The 13,211-nt window shown below is 41.5% G+C and overlaps 1 non-coding gene across 1 annotated transcript; it reads right to left on the reverse strand.

Moving 5' to 3' along the window:
- Positions 1 to 12,517: 12,517 nt before the first annotated feature.
- On the reverse strand, positions 12,518 to 12,592 carry Trnat-ugu. The gene has a single exon. It is a non-coding gene; the product is annotated as a tRNA-Thr (tRNA).
- Between the last annotated feature and the right edge of the window lie 619 nt (positions 12,593 to 13,211).

The raw sequence follows: 13,211 nt of genomic DNA on the forward strand, positions 1-13,211 counted from the left end.
TGGCCATAAACAACACGACAATCGTGCCTCAGCTACCATATTCACCGTATTGTGCCACCTGCGACTTTTTCCTGTTCCCAAAGCTAAAGAGACCTATGAAAGGACGAAGATTATCAACGACTGAGGAAATAAAACCTGCATCGCTGGAAGTACTCAAGGCTGTAGCAAAAAGTGCTTGTTATAAGTGCTTCGAGGATTGGAAGAAGCGTTGGCACAAGTGTATTGTTTCTGAGGGGGATTAATTTGAAGGGGACAACATGAATATTGATGAATAAATAAATATTTTTTCGTAAAAATATAAAGTCGCCTTACTTTTTGAACACACTTCGTATACACTGTCAATGTTTTTAGGGTTCAGAGTGGACATATGAACTCTAGTGAAAATACCTCCAACATCATCCCATCTGTTCCATGAAGTTTCGGGACTGCAACCGGATTACATACACTTCTTGCCACGATGTGTCGGCTGACAACCATTGGGCCATCTTCAGGGGAGTGTTCTGCACTGGAGATTACTAGTTCCCATTGCTAATTTTATACCAAAAACTGGCGCGCAGACGCGTGAGCCAAGACAGCTGCTACATGAACGACCACTGTCGAGGGTCACTCCCTACTGCTCCGTCTACGGCACGCAAGCGCATGCGTAATAGTGATAGCACGTGCACTCTTTGCGTCGGAATGCCAACTCGAGAAGTTAAAATTCAGATGTCGGAATTAATACAATTAAGTATCGGTAGACGTCTCATTAGTCATGAAATGTTTTGTTTCGGAAGAAATTTAAGAAGTCACCGCACGCCAGGCCTTACCCATCACGATTAGGCCTAATAAGATCTTCCGCCATTCGACTTTCCACCGATTCATTAACACTTGAAGGTTTCCGTGGCAGAATAATCTCTCGAATGTCCTGTGGAGATACAACGCTCGGCTGTCACTGGGCTGCCAAAGGCGAGTGTGGCGATGACTTTGACTGTTGTCACAATGGTAACGTATTCCGTAGGTTCCAGATGTCAGAAATATTTCGTCAAAATTAGGCGGCAAGAGGCAGTTCTGACGTTGCGGTTGATAATGGAAGCAAGACTAAAGAAAAATCAGGGCACGTTCATGGAAATTTTTGACATGCGAAAAGCGTTTGGCAATGTAAAATGGTGCAAGATCTTAAAAATTCTGAGAAAAATAGCGATAAACTGTAGAGAAAGACGTGTAGTACACAACATGTGCTTGAACCAAGAGTGGAAGAGCAAGTGTGAAGTGATACAATTAAAAATGGTTGGCAACAGGCATGTAGTCCTTCGCTTCTACTGTTCAGTCTACACATCGAAGAAGCAGCGATGGAAATAAAAGAAAGGTTCTTGAGCGGAATTAAAATTCGAGGTGAAAGTATATTAATGATAAGATCTGCTGATGACATTGATATCCTGATGGCAAGCGAAGAACAATTACAGGATCTGTTGGATGAAATGAACAGTCTAATGAGTAGAGAATATGGACAAAGAGCGAATCGAAGACAGAAGGAAGTAATGAGATGTAGTAGAAAAGAGAACAGCGACAAACTTAACGTCATAATTGGGGATCACGAAGCAGATGAAGTTAAGAAATTCTGCTTGATAGGCAGCAAAATAATCCACGATGGACGTAGCAAGAAGCAGATAAAAAGCAGACTAGCAACGGCAAAAAGGGAATTTCTGGCCAAGAGAAGTCTACTAGCATCATACATGGCATCAAAAAATGGCAAGAATTCAGGCAGGAAACAGGTCAAAGTTTGCACTCCAAGATTCCGCCGAGATCGTCAAAGATTGGGATCTACAGGACAGTAATCCGACCAGTCGTCCTACACGGTGCAGAGACCTTGACTATGACGCAACTGACAGAAAGAAAACTCCTGACACTTGAGAATACTGTTCTGAGACAGATTTTCTGGCCATTGCAGGATGGGAACGACTGCAGAAAAAGGAAAAACCGCGAATTTCAGGAGTTGTATAAAATGCTGGACATAGTGGCTGTGTTTAGATCAGTGGTTAACAACATGGGGGTAATTTTCTGAGAGTAAAAACTGAATGTTTCGATTCTGTTTCAGTTAAGAAAATAAATTATTTTCGAAAGATCATTACCATTATCACAATTTTGTAAGACTCTAATAATAGTTGTATGAGTTATCAGTAATTACTTCTTCTCAAAATCAAATGGCCCTGAGCACTATGGGACTTAACTTCCGACGCCATCAGTCCCCTAGAACTTAGAACTACGTAAAGCTAACTAACCTAAGGACATCACACACATCCATGCCCGAGGCAGGATTCGAACCTGCAACCGTAGCGGTCGCGCGGTTCCAGACCGTAGCGCCTAGAACCGCTCGGCCGGCTCTTTTCAGTTAGCAGCATTGTTGCTGTGGATGTTACAGGTTCCTCACATAGTCCACCCACCCCACACATATGTTGTGCTTTGTGCTGTACATCGCTGATGATAAAAGTGAGGCATACACGTATCAAATGCTAAACGTCTCAAGAAAATGTCTACTCCAAATTCCAGATAGCATCCGCAGTAGTCCGTAAACTGCTTTATTACTCGATTCGAGACAGCTAAATGAACTAATTGACAGAACGACACAGCACTAACTACGTAAGGGCTACTATAGTGCTGTACGCAGTATTATTATTATTATTAGTAGTAGTAGTAGTATTAGTGGCTGTGGCTAGACACAAATCATTAACTGCCTGCATGTCTTATTTCTGCCAGTTGAGAAGTAAGAAGAGCGGCAATCAAGTGGTATACAAACTGTAGGTATAGTGCACACATTTTAACTTGTTTGATTTTAAATGGGGTTGCAGTGTGCAGGTCAAGTAAGTGCCGCAATGGAGAGGACTAATGCAGCGGAAACATGTTTTGTAACGAGTGAGAGTGGATAGTTAGCTTTCTTATCTGAGGGGGAGTTGTGGGTAGCATTAGCGATGCACCACGAATTCCTTCGTCAATCATTCTAACTAACACACAGGCGCACACACACACACACACACACACACACACACGAACTAAATATAATTCATATTTCATCATTTTAAAAATAAGAATGTTCCAAGAAAAGTCTTACATTCTACCGTTTGCTTCGGTACTTAAGGTAGTGATAATGTGGGGAAGGCGGGGGGGGGGGGGGGGACAACAGACGGCAGAGGGGGGGGGGGGTCAAGGCGGTGCTACCAGCTAGTGTCTGATTGCATTCAGAGTCAACGGTCTCAGAAAGTTTGGGAACCACTGGATTAGAGACTGGAGACTGAGGTGATACGGGCACATAATGCACGACAAGGACAGATCACTAGGCAGGTGTTGGAAGAAGGCATCAGAGGCAACAGAGCGAGGAGAAGACCACAGCTGAGATGGACTGACGGGATCAGAGAGAATATATGTGAGATCAGACGTGATTGAGAAGACTACATGGACCGAGGAAGATGGTGGATGTTGACTGTCGAGGCCGAAAACCGACTGCAGTTTGGGTGGACAACCTTGTAAGTAGTAAATAACGTTTCTGAGAAATGAACACCTTCTTTGAGTTTCCCCAGAAAATTATTCCATAAGACTTTACTGAATGGTAATACGCGAACTATATTAATCTACTGATTTTTCTCTCCTCAAGATTTATAGTAATTTGAGGTGCAAAAGTGGCTGAATTGAATTGTTTTTTGACTTAATGGATGTTTGTCCCAATTTAAGAAAAATATTTGAAATTTCCACCCTAGTTATCATTTCCTCGCCATGTGTTATACACGCATGGGGTGAGGTGGCGGGTAGAGTGTGGTATCGTTGGATGTCCCCGTCCGAAACAAATAAATTATAACTCTTTTCGATCCGATGTGTAGTTTTCGAGACATTTCAGTGTCCTCTATCTATCATTTCGAAACTGAGAATTTGACCATTTGCAGAAATCCTCTCAATTATAATATTAAGGCAAATATTTACCATTTCTTCTGTTACAGTATATATGTTTGGATTGATTGCAGATAGCAGTGTCATTAGCAAAAGGAGCTAATTATGCTTGTTGTATATTAGAGGAAGAAACAATAGTTGACAAGATTGAGCCTCGTGGACGTGTCACAAGTTTTTGATACTTTGGCGACTAAGTCAATACTGGCTGCAGCAAAGATGAAAGCTGTCAGATAACTCTGTCAGATAGGGCAAAGACTAGTCCAGATCATAGGCGCCGACTTTTGAAAATTTTGGGGTATGCTCATCATGTTACACTTTGAAACTCATAATTACCCCCTGTATAATTATCATTAATGTAAATGCTACAAAAGTTACTAAAAAAACATGGTCACTCACCTAAATAGGGAGATTCAGGAACGTGCTCCCCCAGACAGTTGTTTTGCTGATGAAATTCGTTGATGAGGGGTCCCAGGCTCAGTTCCCTTGCGAGATCGGAATGGATGTTCAATAATGCTACATGATTTAACCGGTGTTAGTTCATGGTTGCTCTGGTGTAAGTTTCCAGTCTTCGAAGTGCAGAAACCGTTCTTCAGTACAAGTTGTAATCTACCCCCTCCTTAATTCCGTCTATTGTCCACATTAGCCTTTTATGAAGATTTGAGATGAGCGTGGATTACAATAAACTTTTCAGTTTACTTAACTTTTCATGTAGACTTGGCAACAGTTCTTCTTGTCTAAGGGTCTGACCCTTGAAGCTGAAAATATCACATTATAGGTCCTCACGGTTGGATTGATCTAAATAAGATTGTTGGTGCAGAATTTTTGTTTTTACGTAGATATATTTTCTCACTTTTTAGTATATCACACAGTCTTGTGATTTTTCACATCAACAAAGTCGAAATTACGTTGTTCACACAAAATACAAAAATGCGTCCGATCACATCAGAGGCATGCTTACGACTCTCACACACTGCGGAAATAACCATATTCCGAAGGGTTTACAATTTTTCTTAACAAATAAATTTCTACTAGTTTCTGTTACATTATTAATTTCGATTATTATTTCATAAATGAATCCAGAAATAACTATAGTAAACGGTGCAGGATTGCGTAATTAATAATAGACATTTTAGTGTGCCAATAGTTTGCCATTTCAAATGTTTCTAAAAAATAATTTTACCTGTACATTCAGAACTAGTATTTATCGATTATATTGTCGTTAATAAACATATTATAAAGTAATTCACTTTCATAAATTTTAGTTTTCAAATATAACATACTGTGTATAAAATTATGTGAAAGTTTTCAGAAAAGCAACTGAGAGAATATTGAGTAGTCCAAAATTCGAAAAATACTTCTGGTGTGGACAACTACTACTGAGAAAGAGTGACGCTGGAGGAGGATGTCCCATCACCACATCCTAATTTTAAAAGCAATTTTTTCTCTTGTGAAACAGTGAGGAGACTTAATTGCAGCGCATTACACTTATCTTTAGAATGTTCCCAAAGTGATAAAAATGTATCTGTATTTCTGTCTCCTTCTGTCGTAGACAAAACATCTACAGTATTACGAGCAAGGAAGAAATTCAATGAAACTTCTTGAAGTATGGCATTAAGATTCTCTGTTCTTTGGAATACAACAATTAACATCCTAATATGAAACAAAGTTTCCAATTTTTGCAGGCATTTTATAAATACTGTAGCTTTTGCACCAGCAATTGCACCAGAAATTGCAAAAGAACTTCATAATTGTTGTATATGCACAATAGAGACACGACACGCATGCAGCGTCTCGTTGGACAGACCGATCTTAAGCTTTGACCTGGTTCAGTGAGATGAGTATCTGAAAGCAACTATTTAAGATTTCCGAATTTTCCTAGCCTCTTGGGAAAAACGCGAATATATGAAATCAAGTCTTTGAGAACTGCCAGAATATCTCATATTACTGGAATGTTATTAAATGAGTCTTGAAAATCTAAATGTAGAGAATGAGCCAAGCAGTGAATGTAAATAGGTCTGGGTTCAATTTCTGTTATCATTGACTGTAATATTTGCAGATAACCGCTAACGTTTAACGCTCCGGCATAACACTGTCCACGACAATTGTTTACAGAAATATAATATCTTCATAATACATGCTTCAAAGATTTAAACAGGAAATCAGTTAATTGGAACTCATTAAAACCACAAAACAACTATTGACTATTGCACAGCAAAAATTTTAGTCACCAGTACGAAACCAAACGGACATCTGCTCTCTAATTGATATATGTGTTGTCTCGTCCAGTATTAATGCATACAAATCATATTCTTTTATTTGTTGGTTCAACATTCTCTGAAGAGAAGTAGTTATCAATGTTACAATTTCATTAATTGTGTCATGAGTCTGATTAAGCCGTAGTTTCAGTTCGGGTACACGCTCGAAAAGTAATTTCAGAAAACTGACAAAATTAGAAGATTCATCAACATAACTACGTAAGGCCAATCCTTGGCAAACCAAGAAAAAATACTGGAGTCAAACTTTTCCTTAAACAAACAGTAGCAGCCTGTATTTCTTTTACTTCAGAACAACTAATTGATGACAGAATGTTTACTTCTTTTTTCATAGAATTATCTGTAGTAACTGAACACATATGCAGATTACTTTTTTCATGAGATCTGAATCGTTTTAGAGCAATAGACCAGTTCTTAAAGCCGTATTTAACGATTGCATTATGGGAATCCTTGTTCGCAGTAACAGTTTTTGGAGGCTATCTGTTGTTTCCGCGCATAGACGAACACAAAAGGCAATAAACTCCTTCATCTTTTTCGTCATTCTGAATCCGTGTAAATGTTTTTCCCAGTTTTTTTTTTTTAAGTCCTGAACCTGTGGCTGCCACATCCACTGCCGGATTCGTTTTTCGTGAAACTACCACAAAGTAGGATATAAGATGAACATGAACAAAAGCAAAACAAGCATAATGGAATGTACTTGAATTAAGTCGGGTGATGCTGAGGGAATAAGATTAGGAAATGAGACACTTAAAGTAGTAAAGCAGTTTTGCTATTTGGGGAGCAAAATAACTGATGATGGTCGAAGTAGAGAGGATATAAAATGTAGACTGGCAATGGCTAGGAAAGCGTTTCTGAAGAAGGGAAATTTGTTAACATCGAGTATAGATTTAAGTGTCAGAAAGTCGTTTCTGAAAGTATTTGTATGGAGTGTAGCCATGTATGGAAGTGAAACATGGAGGATAAATAGTTTAGACAAGAAGAGAATAGAAGCTTTCGAAATGTGAAGCTACAGAGGAATGCTGAAGATTAGATGGGTAGATCACATAACTAATGAGGAGGTATTGAATAGAATTGGGGAGGAGTTTGTGGCACAACTTGACGGTTCTAGGAGCTCCAGTCTGGAGCCGCGTGGCCGCTACGGTCGCAGGTTCGAATCCTGCCTCAGGCATGGATGTGTGTGATGTCCTAGCTTAGTCAGGTTTAAGTAGTTCTAAGTGCCAGGGTTGGTAGGACATGTTCTGAGGCATCAAGGGCTCACAAATTTAGCACTGGAGGGCAGCGTGGAGGGTAAAAATCGTAGAAGGAGACCAAGAGATGAATACACTAAGCAGATTCAGAAGGATGTAAGATGCAGTAAGTACTGGGGGATGAAGAAGCTTGCACAGGATAGGGTAGCATGGAGAGCTGCATCAAAATAGTCTCAGGACTGAAGACAACAACAACAACAACAACAACCAGAAATAGTAACAGTGATTTCATTGTCAAAAGCTGACGAAGGCGATCCTCTTTTACTGCTACACGCTGTCGATTCGATATCACCATCGCCATCACGATTATCTGTCAAAGTTCTTTTGAATTTTACTACATACTTATCCGTTTTAACGATTTTGACACGCAAGACACGAAGACATAATATAATTCCAAACACAGGTGACACATTTCAGACAGAACACAAACTAACGTCTATATCTGACTTCTGATTATTTCGCCGTTGGTTCAGTTGTTGAAGTCTGGAAATTCAAATTAATTGTAAGTTACACGATGTCGAACACAATATCACAAGCAAAAATCTCTCGCTGGCTGTTATGTTTCGTGATGGTTGCAGAGCTGCCAACTAAAGCACAAAGAACTTCGCCAAATTGTTATAAGTACTGTCCACTTACTTAAAGTTTTAGGTAGGCGGTATGAGGCACTCTTCGCAGCAGGTGACGTATGTGGTTGTGTTAAAAGGTTATCTTAAAAGTAACCGCTAATTAGATCCGTACTTTGTTATATAAACGTTTTCATCGTATCGCACCCAAGCGGCTTCTACATAATACAATAATAATAATTAAAGATTACCGCCTTCAGTTTACATTATTGTTTTAACCAACGGCATTCCCTTAATATTCTTCGGTCGCGGAAACTGACATACGACCGCGAAAGCGGTGTGCTGACCACATGCAACTCCATATCCGCATCCAGTGACGCCTGTGGGTTGAGGATGACAAGGCGGCCGGTCGGTGCCGTTGGGCCTTGATGGCCTGTTCGGGAGGGGTTTAAGTTTTTACTCCCTTAATATAAGTTTTTACGCCCTTAATATTCGGACTTTTTAGAAAACGGTCACTTCACTTATATCTCAACGTGGATTTTAATTCCTATGAATTCAATTAGCCGTTTGTTTTAAGATAACCTTTTTACAGCGTTGCATTATTAAAGCCAACAGCCCAGGAATACTATGAGTGAGTGGATTTTAATTACGGTCAAGAACCAAACCTTTATAGCGCCGGTTGGATACCACTTTTTTTTTTTTTTAATTCATAACCACGCAAATTTTGTGGTTGCTTTAGCGACCGAGCATACCTGTAATCGACGCCTATGGTCCATGTATTTGTCTGTCGCAAATAGTGCACCTAATCAGTGGAATTACGTTCACACGACCTATCCATGTGGTAATAGCAATCACAGATTTTAAAAGGTATTACGCTACAACGAAACTTCTCCGCACAAATCTTTGCGTGAAACAGAACGGTACGTAATCGTTAAAAACATCGCCAGCAGGAATAAGAAGTTTGCGTTTCATTAATAGCGTTGTCCCTGCCAGCAGCGTTTCGGATAATCCGTTTTGTAATATCCAGCTTCAAAGTGCGCCGTACTTCTCTTTGTCTCCCCTGCAGTCGCTCCGACGTCGCGCTGAAGGTATTTGTGTCGAGCAAGAAGCCTCGTTATTCCGCTGTCGATACCAGAAGTAATTAGAGTTTCACTTTTCCCTTTATGCTATTTTACAAGAACGGCGTGTCAGGCGTGAGTTACAAGTGCTCAAGATATCCTGGGTAAATAAAAATATCCTAGAAGAATTACGGCGCGCGAGATCTTTCGCGATTTCTACATTGAATCAACAGTGTTATTTTTCGACATAAAAAAGTAAAATTTAATAAAATACTGTTTAGCAAACTCCACAAAGAGCCTTGGAAAGTAACTAAACCTAAGATGGGACTGAAATGAGGCAAGAATTTGTTTGCTATTCATTGTGTCAGTTCAAAACGTATCATTTGCCGCAGCAACTAGCTTGGTTCACATTGACATCATTTCTTGTTATTAAGTCTTCAGTATTTTTATATTCATCTACTCCTTTATTTCATTTGACTAAGTTTAATTCATTTCTTCATAGAACAATTCAAAATGAATGTAGAGAATGCAAACGGCCATAACTATTTCATGATAAGAATTGCAGAAAATGTAAAATGAAGTTCAGAGTTTCGGTCGTTAAGTAATGACAGTGAGTTGAGAAAAAGGCTCTGAGCACTATGGGACTTAACTTCTTCTGAGGTCATCAGTCCCCTAGAACTTAGAACTGCTTAAACCTAACTAACCTAAGGACATCACACACACCCATACCCGAGGCAGGATTCGAACCTGCGATCGTAGCGGTCGCGCGGTTCCAGACTGTAGCGCCTAGAACCGCTCGGCCACCACGGCCGGCGTGAGTTGAGAACAGTCGCATGCGCAGTAAGGTACACGACAAGAGTTTCTTCAAGCTGGCGGATTCTGTGCAGATATCATTCTGTGTATTTGAGTTTGTGTCACTCTGACGTCGAAGTGTGGAATGGATTTCCTTGTTGGCAACGCACGTACTTAAACAACTCCAAATCCAAACAACATTCACAAATGCCAGCGACATATAATTAAAAAATTACAGAAAGTGAAACAGGAACAGGGTTAAACGTAAAACTTAGGCTACGGCTGTGCTGGATGCTATGGGGATAGAAAAATTCGTGGTACGTGTAATGAAGGATCCTGCCACTTGAGCAGCAAAGGTAACCGGTATAACTTTTCATCTTGTTTACAGAAAAGCCTGTGAGTGTAACTGGACATCAATACGACACACCGAATGTTAATGTGTGTTGAGCGATAGGAGCACAGAAACTGTACAGTCCATTTACGTACGTTGAACTAAATGTCTCAACAAACATTAACTTGGACATACGGGATCAATGGCTGGTGCCAAAACGTGACGTAGGCTTCACGGATTACATCTTTTCGCAAGATGGAGGAGCCCACGTCGTGGTATGACGATCCGCACGTTTTGAAATCAGTATCCTTCAAACAACTGGATCAGTCGTAGTGAGCGTGGAAACGCTGTTTTCTGCTCTGGGCCACTTTGATCTACGAACCTGGCACATACGAATTTTTTTACACGGTTATGTGACAGACGTTGGGTATGTGATACCTTTCCCGACCTACAGAACTCAAAACGCTCAATTCTAACGCCCTTTTGGCTACACTTATGCTTCACAAAGCATGGGGTAAAATGTACAGGGCTATTACAAATGATTGAAGCGATTTCATAAATTCACTGTAGCTCCATTCATTGACATAAGGTCACGACACACGGCAGATACGTAGAAAAACTCATAAAGTTTTGTTCGGCTGAAGCCGCACTTCAGGTTTCTGCCGCCAGAGCGCTCGAGAGCGCAGTGAGACAAAATGGCGACAGGAACCGAGAAAGCGTATGTCGTGCTTGAAATGCACTCACATCAGTCAGTCATAACAGTGCAACGACACTTCAGGACCAAGTTCTACAAAGATCCACCAACTGCTAACTCCATTCGGCGATGGTATGCGCAGTTTAAAGCTTCTGGATGCCTCTGTAAGGGGAAATCAACGGGTCGGCCTGCAGTGAGCGAAGAAACGGTTGAACGCGTGCGGGCAAGTTTCACGCGTAGCCCGCGGAAGTTAACGAATAAAGCAAGCAGGGAGCTAAACGTACCACAGCCGACGGTTTGGAAAATCTTACGGAAAAGGCTAATGCAGAAGCCTTACCGTTTACAATTGCTACAAGCCCTGACACCCGATGACAAAGTCAAACGCTTTGAATTTTCGGCGCGGTTGCAACAGCTCATGGAAGAGGATGCGTCCAGTGCGAAACTTGTTTTCAGTGATGAAGCAACATTTTTTCTTAATGGTGAAGTGAACAGACACAATGTGAGAATCTGGGCGGTAGAGAATCCTCACGCATTTGTGCAGCAAATTCGCAATTCACTAAAAGTTAACGTGTTTTGAGCAATCTCACGGTTTAAAGTTTACGGTCCCTTTTTCTTCTGCGAAAAAAACGTTACAGGACACGTTTATCTGGACATGCTGGAAAATTGGCTCATGCCACAACTGGAGACCGACAGCGCCGACTTCATCTCTCAACAGGATGGTGCTCCACCGCACTTCCATGATGATGTTCGGCATTTCTTAAACAGGAGATTGGAAAACCGATGGATCGGTCGTGGTGGAGATCATGATCAGCAATTCATGTCATGGCCTCCACGCTCTCCCGACTTAACCCCATGCGATTTCTTTCTGTGAGGTTATGTGGAAGATTCAGTGTTTAAACCTCCTCTACCAAGAAACGTGCCAGAACTGCGAGCTCGCATCGACGATGCTTTCGAACTCATTGATGGGGACATACTGCGCCGAGTGTGGGAGGAACTTGATTATCGGCTTGATGTCTGCCGAATCACTAAAGGGGCACATATCGAACATTGGTGAATGCCTAAAAAAACTTTTTGAGTTTTTGTATGTGTGTGAAGAGCATTGTGAAAATATCTCAAATAATAAATTTATTGTAGTGCTGTGAAATCGCTTCAATCATTTGTAATAACCCTGTATTATCGCTTAGATCTATGTGAACAAGGGTAATACACACTGAAGAGGAAAAAAAAGGGTACACCCGCCTAATATCGTGTAGGGCCCCCGCGAGCACGCAGAAGTGCCGCAGCACGACGTGGCATGGACTCGACCAATGTCTGAAGTAGTGCTGGAGGGAACTGACACCGTGAATCCTGCAGGGCTGTCCATAAATCCGTGAGAGTACGAGGGGCAGGACATCTCTTCCGAATAGAACGTTGCAAGGCATTTTAGATATGCTTAATAATATTCATGCCTGGGGAACTGGGTTGCCAAAGGAATTGTTTAAACTCAGAAGAGTGTTCCTGGAATCACTGTGTAGCAATTCTGGACGTGTGGGGTGTCACGTTGTCCTATTGGAATTACCCAAGTCCGTCGGAATGTGCAATGGATATGAATGGCTGCAATGATAATTAAATCAAGACCCTAAGCTGCCGACAGCTGAAAATGTGTGCCCCGACTGGGACTCGAACCCAGGATCTACCGCTCACAAGGCAAACGCTCTATCCATCTGAGCCACCGAGGGCACAGACGATAGTGCGACTGCGGGGATTTATCCCTTGCACGGTCCCCGTGAGACCCACATTCCCAACTTAATGTGCACACAGTATATTCGTAGTGTCCCTGCCCATTACACTCATTACTCTCTGCAGACAATCTTACCGAGTCCCGTAACATATCATCTTTATATAGTTAATGCTAACGAGCCATTGACCTTCTTCTTCTGTGCCGATGCACACGCATTGCCCGAACTGTTGCAGGACTTGGTAAGATTGTATGCCGCGAGTAATGAGTGTAATGGACAGGGGCACTGCGAATGTAGTGTGTGGACATTAAGTTGGAAATGTGGGCCTCACGGGGAGCGTTCAAGGGATAAATCCCTGCAGTTGCACTATCCTCTGTGCCCTCGGTGGCTCAGATGGATAGAGCGTCGGTCATGTAAGCAGGAAATCCCGGGTACGAGTCCCGGTCGGGGCACACATTTTCAACTGTCCCCATTGATGTACATCAACGCCTGTCGGCGACTTAGGGCCTTGATTTAATTATCATTTTATTCTAAGAGAGCTGCATGGTCACCGATGGTATCTGTTCCTTCGGACATATCCGAAAGAATAGATACCATCTTCTTGTATGAATGGATGCAGG

The sequence above is a fragment of the Schistocerca piceifrons genome, chromosome 6 (genome assembly GCF_021461385.2).
Source record: "Schistocerca piceifrons isolate TAMUIC-IGC-003096 chromosome 6, iqSchPice1.1, whole genome shotgun sequence".
NCBI classification, from domain to species: domain Eukaryota; kingdom Metazoa; phylum Arthropoda; class Insecta; order Orthoptera; family Acrididae; genus Schistocerca; species Schistocerca piceifrons.